Genomic DNA, 16,681 nt, shown 5'->3' with positions numbered 1-16,681 from the left:
GTTATCACTGCCTACAAAATCCTATCTCAGTTTTGGGCAACTCGATTTTGTTTTCTTATGGTGAGATTTTTTCTGTTGCATCAAAAACCGTCAAAAGCTGTCAGTGAGAGGTGGCACAATAGTGCATCTTTCCATGCCCTGCCTCAATGAAATTCCAAAAATATTGCACACCACTTGTCACATGCATCCTAGTCAACCAATAGAACATCCTTGCATTCTTGAATTGTGCGGTGCAATTGTCCAACCATATTAAGTGTTGGTTGTATCTTATATCTCTTTCCCTTAAACTATCATAGAAGACTGTAAAGCATCCTTGCACAAACTCTGAGGAATGTGTACGATCATCGCTGATATAGAAGTGATATTCTCTTATAACCTTTCTGTCCTCCTCGATGCTATCATGTGCATGCATGAATGCTATGTGTACAAAAATTGTAACTTGTGTAGAGTGGTAATACATAGATTGTACTTCATTTTGCAGCTTTAGTGTATAATTCTCAGCAAAATCAACGAAAGAGACAATAGTGCCAAGGGGGAAAGTGTCCTTACACAACTTGAATTGCTCATCTAACCATCTAGCTCTATGTGTGTGACCTATGTACTCATATACTAGTTTCTCTTGAAACATCTTCATAAAATCAGCTATGCATATATCCCTTTTCACTAACTCACACCTCTTTAATTCTTTTCCATCTTTAACACCATATGTTACTGACTTATATTTTCCAATAGAAACTAGTTCCTTACCAATTTCATGTGTGCTATCCAGATGTAGGCATCTATGCAACTGTTGCAAACCACCACATGTAGGACAAAAACCTCTCAAACACATCATCTTATAATAAATGCACCTATCATCTCGTCTACATATTACACTTGAAATAAATTCTCTCGGTGACTTAGGAGGTGCTTGTAGACCACATTCCTGCAAAACATCGTTAGTGTGCAAAGTACAATAGATATAGCGATAAATATCATAATGCATGGAAAATTCAACATGGACCCTACAACAACATGTAGTACGTGCATGATTAATCTTAACATAAAATGGTTTTGTCATCTCAAATAATCTTTGACTAATTTTAATCTGAGGAAAGCTTTGAAGAAACCTTTCATAAAATTGTGTTTGAGTTGTATCTAAATAGTGTTTTGGATGTGGCTCACGATTACTAATTCCAATTCGCCTTCTAACGACATCTCTTTGGTTGGGTGAAACCCTTGTGTTGTCATGCCAAAATCTCTCAATTAATGTTCTTAGTGCATCAACAACAACCTTGTCCTTGCGTGGGAGTCTACCGGAGAATGCCCAAAGAGAATTATTGTTAGGATCCTCAATTTTCCCTCACCTCTCTAAGGCATAGTGTAATGTGGTTCTACTTATCCTTAATGACTTGCTTGTTTTGCTTATTAAACGAGATTTTTTCATTTCCTTTCCCATTATGGTTGATGTGAGGACACGATGAGTAACATTAGCATCTTTAGTGCGTGATTTTGAACCAATGGCTTGGTATGCATCAAAAAGATTTTTCATAATGGTTCTTTCACTATTATTTTCGGATGTTATTAACCCCAAAATTTTCATTGTCTCTCTAAATTTCAGACTTTTGATCATTTCAACAACTAATTGGCATCTTCCACTTTGATTTAAGTTTTCAAAATAGTTATTCCAAATTCTTCTAACCGTTCTTCTACAAGTTCTTTCGGAAATTTTATCATGCATTGGCTTCACAATATTTTCATCAATATCTATTAGGAACTTTGGTTTTCTACGAATTATTCTAAGAGGTGTTAAGATTGGTGCATGCTCTTCATTTTCATTAGGTGCATTAAGTGCATTGATCACATCAAATTCAAATGGTATATCTTCTTCAATTTCATTAACATGTGCATTCACCGAATCATTTTCAAATGGTGTATGTTCATTGCATTCATTAGGTGCATTCATCATATGTATTTGAATTGGTGTATGTTGATCATTTTGATTTGGTGCATTAATAATATCAATTTCAATTGTTGAATGTTCATCACTTTCATTAGGTGCATTAGATGACATACCTTCACGTAATCTCTTCATACGCTCCCTTTGTCTTTCCTTTGCTACCTCTCTTTGTTCATTTGTTCCTCTCTTATTCTTTCCCATTGTCCTACACATAACATCATGATGACAATCCACAATCAAATAGCAAAAAAACAAGAAATGATAATCATTTTGTTATAATCTAAAGTAACAATAATAAAATAACTTTAAAAAAAACCAAAATACAAGACAAATAAATCATAATCAAAGCAAAAAAACAACAAATGATCATGATTTTGTTATTATCTAAAGTAACAATTATAAAATAACTTAAAAATCAATCATTCCAAAGCAAAAGTGACAAAAGAATATGAAAACCTGACTGTTACTGTCCTAGAAAATCATGTGCAAAAGCAGTGGGGCCTTCAAACAACTTGCAATACTATTTTTTAGGTCGTTGGGACTAAAATATATAAAAATTTTCCCATAACCCGTACGGGTTATGGAAACCTATATGTCAACGTTCACAATTTCTCATAACCCGTACGGGTTATGTAGAACTAGAAGTTTTGGCCTTAGTTCTACTCGTACGGGCTATGTAGAACTAGGAAAAGGAGAGGGGGAGAGGGAGAGAGGGAGGGAGAGGGAGATAGGGAGAGGGAGAGAAGGAGAGGGGGAGGGAGAGAGGGAGATTGGGGAAAGGAGAGGGGGAGAGGGAGAGAGAGGGAGATTGGGAAAAGGGAGATTGGGGAAAGGAGAGAGGGAGATTGGGAAAAGGGAGATTGGGGAAAGGAGAGGGGGATAGGGAGAGAGAGGGAGATTGGGAAAAGGAGATGGGGAGAGGGAGAGAGGAAGATAAGGAGAGGGGGAGGGAGAGAGGGAGAGGGAGAGAGAGATTGGGAAAAGGAGAGGGGGAGGGAGAGGGAGAGAGAGGGAGATTGGGAAAAGGAGAGGGAGAGAGGGAGAGAAGGAGAGGGGGAGGGAGAGAGGGAGATTGGGGAAAGGAGAGGGGGAGAGGGAGAGAGAGGGATATTGGGAAAAGGAGAGGGGGAGAGGGAGAGAGGGAGAGAGGGAGAGGGGGAAGGAGAGGGAGATTGGGGAAAGGAGAGGGGGAGAGGGAGAGAGAGGGAGATTGGGAAAAGGAGAGGGGGAGAGGGAGAGGGAGAGAGGGAGAGAAGGGGAGGGGGAGGGAGAGAGGGAGATTGGGGAAAGGAGAAGGGGAGAGGGAGAGAGAGGGAGATTGGGAAAAGGAGAGGGGGAGAGGGAGAGAGGGAGAGATGGAGAGGGGGAGGGAGAGAGGGAGAGGGGGAGGGAGAGATTGGGAAAAGGAGAGGGGGAGGGAGAGGGAGAGAGAGGGACATTGGGAAAAAGAGAGATTTGGGAAAGGAGAGGGGGAGAGGGAGAGAAGGGGAGGGGGAGGGAGAGAGGAAGGGAGAGGGAGAGGGAGAGGGAGAAAGAGGGAGATTGGGAAAAGGAGAGGGAGAGAGGGAGAGAAGGAGAGGGGAAGGGAGAGAGGGAGATTGGGGAAAGGAGAGGGGGAGAGGGAGAGAGAGGGAGATTGGGAAAAGGAGAGGGAGAGAGGGAGAGAGGGAGAGAAGGAGAGGGGGAGGGAGAGAGGGAGATTGGGAAAAAGAGAGATTTGGGAAAGGAGAGGGAGAGGGAGAGGGAGAGAGAGGGACATTGGGAAAAAGAGCGATTTGGGAAAGGAGAGGGGGAGGGGGAGAGAAGGAGAGGGGGAGGGAGAGAGGAAGGGAGAGGGAGAGGGAGAGAGAGGGAGATTGAGAAAAGGAGAGGGAGAGAGGGAGAGAAGGAGAGGGGGAGGGAGAGAGGGAGATTGGGGAAAGGAGAGGGGGAGAGGGAGAGAGAGGGAGATTGGGAAAAGGAGAGGGAAAGAGGGAGAGAGAGAGAGAAGGAGAGGGGGAGGGAGAGAGGGAGTTTGGGGAAAGGAGAGGGGGATAGGGAGAGAGAGGGAGATTGGGAAAAGGAGAGGGGGAGAGGGAGAGAGGGAGAGGGGGAGGGAGAGAGAGAGAGAGGGAGAGAGTGAGATTGGGAAAAGGAGAGGGGGAGGGAGAGGGAGAGAGAGGGACATTGGGAAAAAGAGAGATTTGGGAAAGGAGAGGGGGAGAGGGAGAGAAGGAGAGAAGGAGAGGGGGAGGGAGAGAGGGAGAGCGAGGGAGATTGGGAAAAGGAGAGGGAGAGAGGGGGAGGGAGAGAGGGAGATTGGGGAAAGGAGAGGGGGAGAGGGAGAGAGAGGGAGATTGGGAAAAGGAGATGGGGAGAGGGAGAGAGGGAGGGAGAGGGAGGGAGGGGAGAGAGAGGGAGATTGGGAAAAGGAGAGGGAGAGAGAGGGAGATTGGGAAAAGGAGAGGGAGAGAAGGAGAGGGGGAGGGAGAGAGGGAGATTGGGGAAAGGAGAGGGGGAGAGGGAGAGAGAGGGAGATTGGGAAAAGGAGAGGGGGAGAGGGAGAGAGGAAGGGAGAGGGAGGGCAGAGATGGGGAGAATAGGATAAAGAGAGGGAGAGGGAGAGGGAGAGGGAGAGAGAGAGGGAGAGAAAGAGAGATTTAAGATAACAAAAGGGGGAGGGAGAGGGGGAGAGGGAGAGGGAGGGGGAGAGAAAGAGAGAGAAGGGGGAGAGGGGGAGAATAGGATAGGAGTGTGTGTGTGTGTGTGTGTGTGTGTGTGTGAGAGAGAGAGAGAGAGAGAGAGAGTGAGAGAGTGAGAGAGAGAGAGAGAGAGAGAGAGAGAGAGATGAGGTAGAGAGAGAACAAGAAGGAGAAAAGGGTGAGAGAATAAAAAAATAGAGAAGTGTGAGGGGGAGGGAGATGAGATAGAACTTAAGGAAGATAATTAGGGCTTAGAATAGACAAAGACAATGATGGGCGAAGTAAGACGAGAGAGAGAGAGAGAGGAAAAGAAGTGGTACATGCATGTATACAAACATATAGGGCAAGTGCAAGGTAATGAGTCACAAATTCGCGGAAGTCCGCACATTGGAAAATGCGCTCTTATAAACGGGGGCCCGTTTGTGCTTCGGGCTCCTGAGCCGAAAGGTAACGGGGGCCCGTTTTGTTTAAAAACGGGCCCCCGTTTTGCTATAAAACGGGGGCCCGCTTTTAAACAAAACGGGGGCCCGTTTTAAAAAACGGGGGCCGGTTTCTAAAAACGGGCCCCCGTTTTGTTTAAAAGCGGGCCCCCGTTTCTAAATGGCATTTTTCCTTTTTTTCCACAATCCGCCCTTGTTTGAAAACGGGGGCCCGTTTTGTGGAAGTTGATTCCACAACCCGCCACTTGGCTCGGGATTAGGCCCGGGATAGGCCTGGGATGGCCACACCTGAGACATGGACCTGCAAATTCAAATCTCCATGAATGAAAGCACAAATATGAACTTCAGAAATAGTTTACACGCCTCTAATTAGAGAATTTTTATACGAAATTAAAACCCATTTCAGATTATACTGTCTAGATTCTAAATATGTAAATTTATTTAAAAATTGATTATTTTAACTATTTTTCATTTAATTTATACTAAATCAGGTCCATAAATTTGAAATATTAACTAATTTTGTTAATTTAATAACTTTTTTATTTTAAAGAATTTTGGAAAAAAAATTATATGTCATCAATCTACACAAAATTCTTTTGTATTTAAAAAAAAAAAAAATCAAAAAATGTTAAGTTTACATCAAATTATGTGGGTCGTACACGTCAAATTTTTAAAAAGATAATTACGGCAATTAAAAAATTAATTAAAAAAAAAATATTAGAAAAAAAAATACAAAAAAATATGCTCATCAATCTTCAGTGTGTTACAAACCATTTCCCAAAACGGTTTGAGAAAATAATTTTAATTGTGTCAAAAAGTGTGGGTCGTACACATGCATGGTATGGTTCTGAAACAGGCATTTTTAAAACATAGTTTTCAGAACTCCATTTAAAAAGTTATTTTTTATTATGTGGGTATTAAAATAAATTATATATTTGGAAACTACACTCAGAGGGCTATCTTTTATATTACTGACTTTTTCCAAGATTCAATCTCTAAGTGTTTCAAAATTTAAGCTCAAATGAGACAAAATCTGAAAATCAGGGAAAACACTTCCACTTTTTGGCCAAAAAGTGGACTCATCTTCTTGCACTGACCCTATATACATATATCTATATAAATATATGTATATAACTATAAATATGCATATATACATACATAAACACATATTATCTAGGTATGTCTTAAACATGTGTAGTAAATGCTAAGTTTACAAGCATACATTATTATGTCTTCATAACTCGTACGGGTTTTGTGAAACCAAAAAAATGTTTCTAGTTCTTCATAACCCGTACGAGTTATGAAGAACTGCGAATAGTACTTTTGGTTCTTCAAAACCTGTACGGGTTTTGCCTTGGTAAGAGGGTTGGAAAACGACCCTAAGGCTTGCAAGCCCATTTTCCCCCCTTTTTTGTTCCTTTACACGTTTTTCATCCTTTCTTGACTTCATCGTCATCAGGTTTACAAATGATGAAGTGGGTATCTCTAAAATGACCACCATAATCTCACACATCTTCTTAGTTTTCTGACCATATAAATGTTTTAATTTTTGGACAACATTAGCATAGTAAACTTTAATTTTCTTTATCAGTACCTTGACAGTCCTCACAGACACATGTCTACCATTTTTTTAATAACTTTTGATATACTTGTCCAAATTCAAAATAAATTATATATTATTGTTCTACACTAGATTCTATACACTTTTAAAAAAAAATTGCATTTTTGATTATTTTGATGCAAGTTATGCCCAACGCACGAACAAGTACCAAATTTTCAGGATGCGGTCACTTCTAAAAATCATAAAAAATAAAATACTCGACGAAAAATTACAAAAAAATACACAACTTCTAGATCTCACTTTTACCTATCATCCTACCAAAGGGGTTTGCGAAATACTAAATCTAACTATATAGTTTGTGCAGCGCACGAAAACAGCTATGTTATATTTTTCTGAAAAAATCAGGAACAGTTTTTCGTTCGTGAAAGGTTTGACCCTCTTAATATTATCCAATTTTTTTTAAAAATAGTAGTTTAGAAACTAGATTCAGAGTACTAAAATTCTTATTCTTTTTTCAACTCCTAGTTTTGAGTGCATGACCTTCAAATAGCTCTTTGAAGTTTAGGTTTACCTGTTTTCAAAAAAAAAAAAAAAAGTGGCCACTTATACCCCCCTTTTTGTTCACCATCGTGGTGCACTTACCCTTTAGCTTATTTTGTATGCAGTTAATAAGGGTTGATTTTCCAGTACCTATTGTGCCTTGGATAATCAATTGTAAAGGTGAGGCAGATAAGTTGTGTGCATTGTGGGAGCTTATAATATCTAGTGCAAGTTGTTGATTCTCTACAAGTTCATAACTATTGGGGTGAAGCATACCAATGTTGGCAAGAAGTAGGACTGGTAGACTTTTTTTGCTTGAAATGAGCAAAGGAGCAGTAGTATGAAGCCATTCATCCGGTAGGGATACATTCCAATCAAAATGCAAGTCATAATCACATCTGCCAAGCATTTGAAGGGTAGTTGTATCAAAGGTGTTTGAAGCACCCATTTGTGAAAGGAACACCCATTCGTAAAGGTCTTGATTAGTAGATTGTGGAAGATCTTCTAAGTGTGGATCTTCATCATTTTCAGCAGTGGAATATACTTGAACACCATTAACATGCCATCGGATGTAATAAGTACCATGAAGGAGTTTCTAATTTGTTATAATTTGGTTTGTTGATGTTCCTATGTCTACAACAATGTTGTGGAAAGGCATGTACAAGAACAATTCACTCCAACAAAAAGATTCAAATGTACTGTCATCTTCAGTAGGCAAGGATTTATATTGTGGGTAGACATTTACAATGGCTTGAGATTTGTGTTTTTTCCATTGACCTTTCTTGCAATGTTGGTTGTATGAATATTGTTGGGTTGATTGAAGTAAAGTAATGTTGGCTAAGTGCGATGGTCTTTTTATGTAAGTTGATATGTAAGAAATTGAAGCCTCAGAAGGATGATGAGAGTTTGTGGCACGTTGAAAGACCTTTTTTCCAACATTTAGGGAGACAAATTGGCGTGTACAAGAAATTAAGGGGAGTTTATGCAGGATATGGCAAGTTTCATGTGCACTAATGTCTCTATTAGCAATAATGATGATATTTTAACTTTTACACTTAACAAACCTATGGACTCCATGACATTTAGCTTCACACATCAAGGTCAAATCTAACTTAATCCATAGATAATGATGATATTTTAGAGAAACATGATAAAAGTAATTTAGTTTCTTTTGATGTATGTATGAATGTATCTAAAGTTCATTAGAGATGAACTCAATCTATAAGGCATAATATGTGTTTCATTCATAACGTTAACCCCATTAAAATAAGTAAGGGCCTAATTTTGAAGGAATTTTAAGAAAATAGAATCAATGTATAAATAGTAATAAATAATCCTATTGATATCACTTAACCATATGACTGATTATGAGTGTCAATTGATTTAGATGTATCAAGCAAACAACTAGGAATATACTAAGACCAATTAAATATTTTAGGTTTTAAAGTAGCTATTTAGGATTTCAATTAACATTTTTGGGTTTCGAAATAGTTGTTTAGGGTTTCAAAATCTATATTTAGGATTTCAAAGTAACTCTTGAGGATTTTAATTAAATATTTTAGGGTTTAAAAATCCATATAAAACCGTGTTGAAAAATACTTGGTAGAAAGCAAATTTTTCAAGTAATAGGGTATGACAAACCTCCATTTGACACCATGTGGAAATTTAATTGTAAACTATTGGATGAAAACTTATAATTCAACACTATAGATGTTGATGGGAAACTTGCTGAAGCTGACCCATGAGCTCACTAAGCAAATGCACTACTGGACAATGAAAGTGAAATAACAGTAAAAAGTCATTTCACTTTCTTTACTTTTCATCAATAAAAGAAGATATTATTTATTATTTTTTGAACAATGACAAAGCACCTTCAAATAAAGGTGTATGAAAATTTTGGGACTCAACACCTTAAAAAATGTGATGTCCCACAAGTGGGACTTGTGATTGTGATCTAATATAAAAACAAGCTTCAAAAATAATAATGAATATGTGAAGATTAAAAAAAGACTAATGCCAACAAATTTTAACTCAAAGAAGGAATGCCCTAATCCTAAAGGTGCACATTTTTCTTGGGACTTGAATGAGGCCATAGGCATTGAGGATGAAGAAGTTGAGGTAAGTATATACTTTGAGTGAGAGCAATTAGCTCTTGAGGATGGTTGTGTCAAAGACCATGTCAATGTATATGATGGTTTGCTCCTCCAGTGTGGGGCTTCCCATCTTCCTCATGGTAATCGTATTATGAAAACGATGATGACAAAAGAGATACCAATGGATTCATAAAAGGAATATATGTTTTATGTGTCTATTTGTAGCATTACAATTTTCTAGAGAGTTGTGATGGTGAATATGAAACTAGGTGAAAAAATGAATTCAATTACTCAATGGAGATGCCTTCAAATTTATTTCATGTGTTGATGGTTGGAGTGCAAGCACAGAGCATGCACGTGATCTAGGTATGGATAATTGCATTAACAAGTATTAAGTGCGCTTAGGTTGGGTGCTAACTATTTAAGTTGTTGATGAATGCCAAAGGAGTTGTGAATCCTTTCTCTCTAATTGTAACCAAGCTTCTATTTCTAGATATGAGTTGGCTAAGCCTATGTTTGAGAGTAGGTGTAAATACTAAGTGTGATGAGTTGCAATATCTAGATGAGACTGAGTAATTTTCTCCAATCCAATTGGATGACATGACTAAGCTTCACATATTTCCCTTTTCATTACTAATAAAGTGTTACATCAAACTTCTACTCAAATGTGGTCTTTGCCTCATGTATTTGAGGCTTTCCTTCTGAGCTCCAGGTTATGCATGGGGTAAGAAATTATAATTATATTTCAAACATGAATAGTAAAGGTTCTCTTAACTTCTCTTAGCACTGAGGCTTGTAATCTTTCACTAACCTCATAAATGTTTTGACCAATGTATTGTTGTCATAGTGTTATGAATTTTAGTGTAGATGGGTTGAGTTCTTAAGCACATTGCTTTGTCTTTGCATAGTTGCTATGAAATTTCATATGGTTAGTTCAATCCTTGTTTTTCCAACATTGATGGTATGCTCATACTTGACTAAGATTTTTTGTGATGTGTTTAAGAAACCCCCTCATTATGAAGTAAAAGGTATGAAATCCTTTAATAAAAAATACATTTGACAAAAATTAAATATAAATTAATTAATTAATGACCATTATTATATATACAAATTTTTAACTCACATACATAATGCTTAACTAAAAGAAATTACATTTGACACAAATAAATACAAATTAATTTGTTTATGGTGATTATTATATGTACAAATTATTAACTCACACATGCATAGTGCCTAACTAACAATAAGAAAGCCATTCAAATATTCAAATAATAACTACATTTTATACATCATAATCATGACATAGATATTTCTCCCCACTATTAATCATGTGCTTCAAAATAATTATCCAAAATATGACAATATTTCTACTCACTATGAATCATGCGCTTAAAAATAATTATCCAAAAATATTGATGGTTTTGGTATGTATATTGCAATAATTAAATGAGAAAACCTCCCCATCATCATAACATAGTACTCTATAATTTAATATTTAATCTAGCTATTATCATCTTGATGATAGATCACCAAATGTGATCCTAAAAATTGATACAAAAATTTACACACAATCTAATCCAAAAACAATTGATTTATACTACATATATTTTTAACTATATATTTTAATTTAGCAATAACTACAATTGCTTAGAGGATTATTTTGAAAAGGTATCCTATGATAGAAGAACTACTTACTACCCGTAACACAACACTTGAAAAAAAACAGAGTTATCCTAAAACTCTAATACACTTTTAACTAGCTATCAAAGAGAAAATTAGGCATCTTCTGACGGAATGTTAGCGGACGACTACACCCTTCAACTCTACTATGTGGAGTGCTGGATAGCCACTTCTGACATAGGCGTTGATCGACTCTACGAACCGGCGGACATACACAGTGCTAGAAATGCTGTCATAAGATTTCAGTGAACCTGACTTTAGCTCTGCCATGTAAGCAACAAATATGAATAGTTTTATGGCCTCCTCTATGCTACAATCGATATCCACTGATGCAGTATGAATATCAACTGCCATTAAAGATTCATTTGGCTTGCGACAATCAAATGTGAAGACTTTTATTTCCTTCCTGCTACAATCTCCATCACAACATACGATATAACTGTCATCTGCTTTATTCAACATAACCTCCTTTGATGCAACACGACCGGCTTTTAACAAACATTTCTGCTGAGCATTGTCGAAGATCCACTCAATATAAACTGAGTGAGAGCTTGAATCAGTTTCTGAGTCGCATTTGAACAAAATTGGGCCACGTCCACAGCAAATCTCCTCTACCAAACCTTCAGCGAAGGTTATAGGCCCAGCCATTAAAAGATCGAGAGTAAAACTTTGTACCTCCGGTAATGAGCACGGATATGTTTCCCCTAACAATCTTTGATTGCAAGTCATTACTGGGCCTCAAAAGATCCACCCAGCTCCTCCAATAGTACACCCGCCTTCTCATTGGCAAAGGCAGTAGGTCACACACCCACTGTATTCCTCTGGACAAGACTTTACCGATAAAGCCACCAACAGATAGCCTCAGTGTTGTGCTGAACCCCATCACTACCGCTGTAAATGTTAGCAATGCAGGAATGAGCCAATGAATATGCTTTTGAGTATCCAGGAACAGATCCACGAAGTTTAAAGTCATCAACAACTTAAATTCCGACAACAAGTTGACAGGCAGAAAGTAATCGTGGTCCAGACGAATAACCTTGCGGTTATCCAATATCACCGAATCAAGCACTTCTTCAAACTCCATAATATCGCCCGTGACCACTTCTTCCCATATCTCTTTATGGTTTTTCACAAACACGGTCTCTGGAGGCTATTTTCCAATGTACTGCACAGTTTCCCACATTTTATCTGTGATGTAATATGTAGGCCCATTCTTCATTAACATCTCGTTTCCTTCCATTCGCTCCAGTACAAATTTCTTGCCCAGGTAGTTCACGGAGACTGACCTACCATTCTCAAATTTTGCATTCATAAGATTGTCAGTATCCTTCTCCTTTTTCACTTTCGACACATTTCCTGCTGTGATGGCATGAGAGACCACTTTTTTGAAGATTCGACCATCGAATCCCTGCGGCTGTTTGGAATCTGTGTAAGGGAAATGGGAGCAGTGGAGCAAGTAGGCAAGGGTGCAATGTACTACCGCCCAAAGAGGCGTCGTTTTCATGATCAGAAAAATTCCAAGGCTAAGTTGCAATGGCAACAATACTGTCTCGACAACTTCCTTAATTTCTTGCATAGTTTCTACACCCATGAACCACAACGATAAGCCTTTCCTCTTCTGGAAATTTTGATTTTCTTCCTTCCTTCTTATGCCATGAAAACTCGTGACAAGACACAATCAGACTGGGTCAGTTCTTTCTTTTCTCCTCTCCACCAAAAATATGCCGGACTAACTTCAGTGCTCTTCGGATCACTTCATTCTTCTTTCCTCTTCTGCCTTTTGATGCATTTTTTATAATTTTCACAGATCCCTATCTGTTTCAGTGAGGATATCAAATGTCAAAATGTATATTAAAAGAATATTACAGGTAGAGGACAACCCAGACAATGAAATTAAAAAAAAATAAAAATAAAAACCTATTGGAGATGTAAACCTATACAATCACCGAACTAGTACTATAAAAATTTTACTATTTCTTTTTTTTTTCATATTTTGTCCATGCTTTTGTTTCAAGATGAGTTTGGTAAGTAATCATATTAATGGCTATTAGATTCACTGGTTCTTCTAGATTGTGTATGAATTTTTTTTTATCATTTTATATATATCTATTGATGCTATCAGATTTTCACAAATTCACATGAAAATATACTAATTATTTCTGGATTAGAAAATTTTCATACACAATAAAATTCAAAAGTAGCTAGTTAAGTAATGATATTATCTTAGTTTCTGGTATCAACTGTGTGAGTTTATGAAACTATGTGATCTATCAATAAGGAAAAAGAGAACAAGACAAGATAAAATAATTCATAGAAATTGATCTTTCTTTCTGCTGAATAAAATAACGTTTTGATTTTAAAAATAAATTCTCAAAATTTATTTTAAAAATTTACTCATAGAGGTAGACCTATACAATCACCACATTTGATTGCCTAAATATTTTTTCTAGTCTATTTTTTTAAGAATCTTGTTTAATATTTTGAATACCATATTACTAGTAATTGCAACTTTAAACTTAATAATGTTCTCAAAGTGTATTGCTTCTATCTAAAAAGCAACAAATCATGTGATGTCACATTGGCACACCAATTAAGTATGATCTAGTATACAACTATCATTTTAACTTTAGGAGGTTATTTGAACACCTCAACAAAAAGCATGCTAATGTGACATCATATTTCATCATATGAATTTGAAACCTTAATTGAAACTTGACAGATAAACTGTTCTAAGAAAATTAAAAAATTTAAATTTATTCTTTAATATTTTAAAAGATGCTCAACTAATAAATCCTCCTTCCTTTTGTGAAAAAATCAAAATATACAATAAAAAATTCTAATAATAAAAACAAATAGTCCCCGTCATGGAAGCAATTGCTGATTCATTCTGAAAATAAAGGCAGATGGTAGGTTTTATCATATTTGTCTTCTCCTGTCTTATCGTCTGTTCTGTCCAGGTTGTAAACAACTGTACAGACGATAGATGATTGTAATTTTGATGTGACAGTAAACAGCAACTGAAGTGACCTTGCCTCTCGTTGTAGCCTAAATTTGATGGCCGTCTGACCGTATTTAGGCAATTTTCCGGTAAAATATAATCGAAAATTTGGGAACTGTCTTATCAAAGACAAAAAATTTAGATACTTCAAAATTTATATAACATCATTAAAAAACATTTAAGTTAAATTTATTTTCAAAACTTCAAATTCTTAAAAGTGTAAATGGTCTCCTCTTTCATAATTTAGATCAATGTTTCTTTTATTGATCAAAACTTCAAAATAATATTTAAAAAAAAAAGTATAACAGTCCAAAAAGTACTACAAAAAGGAAAAATTACAATATCTTTGCTTTTTGATTAATATTGCTTTAAACATGTTTTTCTAAAAGAATCATCTTATAAGTTAACATGTCCACAGCAAATCCCTGACCCTTCATTTTCTACTTTAAGATAATCATAATATTTCTTTTAGTGAGGACAAGAAGTTAACGACGAATAACATTTTTTTTTTAACATACTTATAATATTTTTGTATTTTATTTTTATTTATGTTTAAATATTTTATATTTTATTTAAATATTTTTTATCTCATTTTGTTAACTGTGTATTTACTTATTTACATTATTTATCAACTTTCATTTATAATTTTAAATTCGAAATATTTTTCAATATATAAAAATAAAAAAGTTATCTTCTCAAATCAGTATGAAGAAAAAATTACAAATAAAAGACTGTTAAACCTAATTTTATGCTTCAAAATAAAAAAAATAGATCTATATATAAAAATAGATCAATTAATATTGAAAGTTACATTATATACTGTAAACTTGACTCAGAAATTTTATCATGAAATACCCAAATCTGTAATAAGTTGTTAAATATAAATAAAAATCAAACCTAAAATAGCAATGGGGACGCTGCCTACCTCTCACTGCAATCTGCAATAGTGAGCGCCCACCGGCCAACACGCAGTTTTTAAACCGCAATCGCCGACTGTAAACACCCGCTTACTGTAAACTCTCGAGGGTCAGAGACTCGAAAGAAAAAATACACAAGGAAAAAACCCTAAGCCTTTTTGCGTAAGAATTTTAGGGCAAACTAAAACGATGTTTTTGGGTTTTCTTTAGGTTCGCCGTACTTTACCCAGTGACATGAGATATGTTGTAACCTTAGCAAGAAAACGCCTTTGTGCGGTTATCCTCTGTAAATGATAAGTTCCATGGCTGTTCAAAGGTTTAGGAAGGCAAAGTGTTAATAGGATGTTAATGCAAAAATAGAGCATTAATCACAGAAAAACCCTTTCGGAAGAAGGTTTATAAAATGCTGAATATGTTGGCTTTTGGATGTGTGTATTTCTTTTAATAAAGAAGAAACAGACGACATAGACGAACCAGAGCTTACCTTTGAGATTGCAATTAGGCCCAAAATTTTCAATCGCCATAGATCTGTTAAGTCTCTTCTACGCATAAGAGTTTTCCTCCCCACTTCGCATTACTTATAAATGCGTTTGGTGGGGTTATCTTGGGAAACTAAATTTATCCGTTTGGCGCTCAACGTACTTTCAAAAATTTCCAAACAAAAACAATAAAATACACATAGCGTTCACTTTATTATCATTTACTATGAACAAATAGGATTCACACTCTTACGAGAAGGGATTAAATTTGAGGGTGGTCATTTACATTAAGGAGATATAAAAAAATTGTTCTTTGGGTTTCTCGGTCCATCTTTTTAGTGAAATTTACAAGACTTTTAAGACTAAATTGTTCTTTGGGTCTTCTCCGTCCATTTTTTAAGTGAAATCTACAAGACTTTAAGATTATATGATATTAGATCTGCTATGATCTATGAATTCATGGTTTTAAGATCTTAAGTATGAATTTAATATAAATTTTGACTATAAATTCTTCAAAGTGATATAGTCTCTCTAAAAACCTTCAAGCTTGATAATGTTGAATATGTAAGCCAAGGCCTTATGAATATCTTTGCTCAACTTACTACAAGTCAAACTATGATATTGCTATCACAGTTCAACTGAGTAGTTTTTGAGTCAAACTCATTGACCCATGTTTCATGAGTAGTGGGTCACAAGAACCCATGTTTCATGAGTAGTGGCTATGAGAGATGGGTTCTTGTGAGCCACTACTCATGAAACATGGGTCAGTCAAACTCATTGACCCATGTTTCATGAGTAGTGGGTCACAAGAACCCATGTTTCATGAGTAGTGGCTATGAGAGATGGGTTCTTGTGAGCCACTACTCATGAAACATGGGTCAATGAGTTTGACTCAAAAACTACACAGTTGAACCGTGATAGCAATATCATATATTGTGTAAGCTTTGTTTTCATCAACATTTCAAATCATACTCAAAGATCCATCATCAAGATGAGAGAGTTGTAAAATGAAAATGAGTGAAATTGTAGACCAATAAAGGTTAAATAGAGTTAGAGAGAGAGTGGAAGGGGAAAGGATATCACATCGTTCAAGGAGGTGAGAAGAACCAAGGTCAAGGGATGATGAAATAAGAGGTGACAAAGAAGACACCTTTGTAGACCAAAATAGGTGAATCAAAGCTACCTAATTGACATTAAAGAGTATAATAACACTCTCCATACTTACTAACTTACCTATGGAAAATGAACTCTAACCAACAAAAATGTTATGTTTAGGTATCCCTTGCTTGGTCTAATCATAAATTCAATGTTGGCCATTCTTGTCATCCCGAGATGAATTGAAAACCACTCACC

General features: G+C 36.4%; 1 long non-coding RNA gene across 1 annotated transcript; it reads right to left on the bottom strand.

The window, feature by feature from the left end:
• Window positions 1–10,960: 10,960 nt before the first annotated feature.
• Window positions 10,961–15,386, bottom strand: LOC131036287 (uncharacterized). Its single transcript, XR_009104071.2, has 4 exons — window positions 15,334–15,386; window positions 15,076–15,155; window positions 14,858–14,942; window positions 10,961–12,749 (listed from the first exon to the last, which is right to left on the bottom strand). It is a non-coding gene; the product is annotated as an uncharacterized LOC131036287 (long non-coding RNA).
• Window positions 15,387–16,681: the final 1,295 nt, after the last annotated feature.

The sequence above is a fragment of the Cryptomeria japonica genome, chromosome 1 (assembly GCF_030272615.1).
Source record: "Cryptomeria japonica chromosome 1, Sugi_1.0, whole genome shotgun sequence".
In the NCBI taxonomy this organism is placed as follows: Eukaryota; Viridiplantae; Streptophyta; class Pinopsida; order Cupressales; family Cupressaceae; genus Cryptomeria; species Cryptomeria japonica.
The sequence above is the reverse complement of the archived record's forward strand: the minus strand, read 5'-3'. Positions and strand labels throughout refer to the sequence as shown.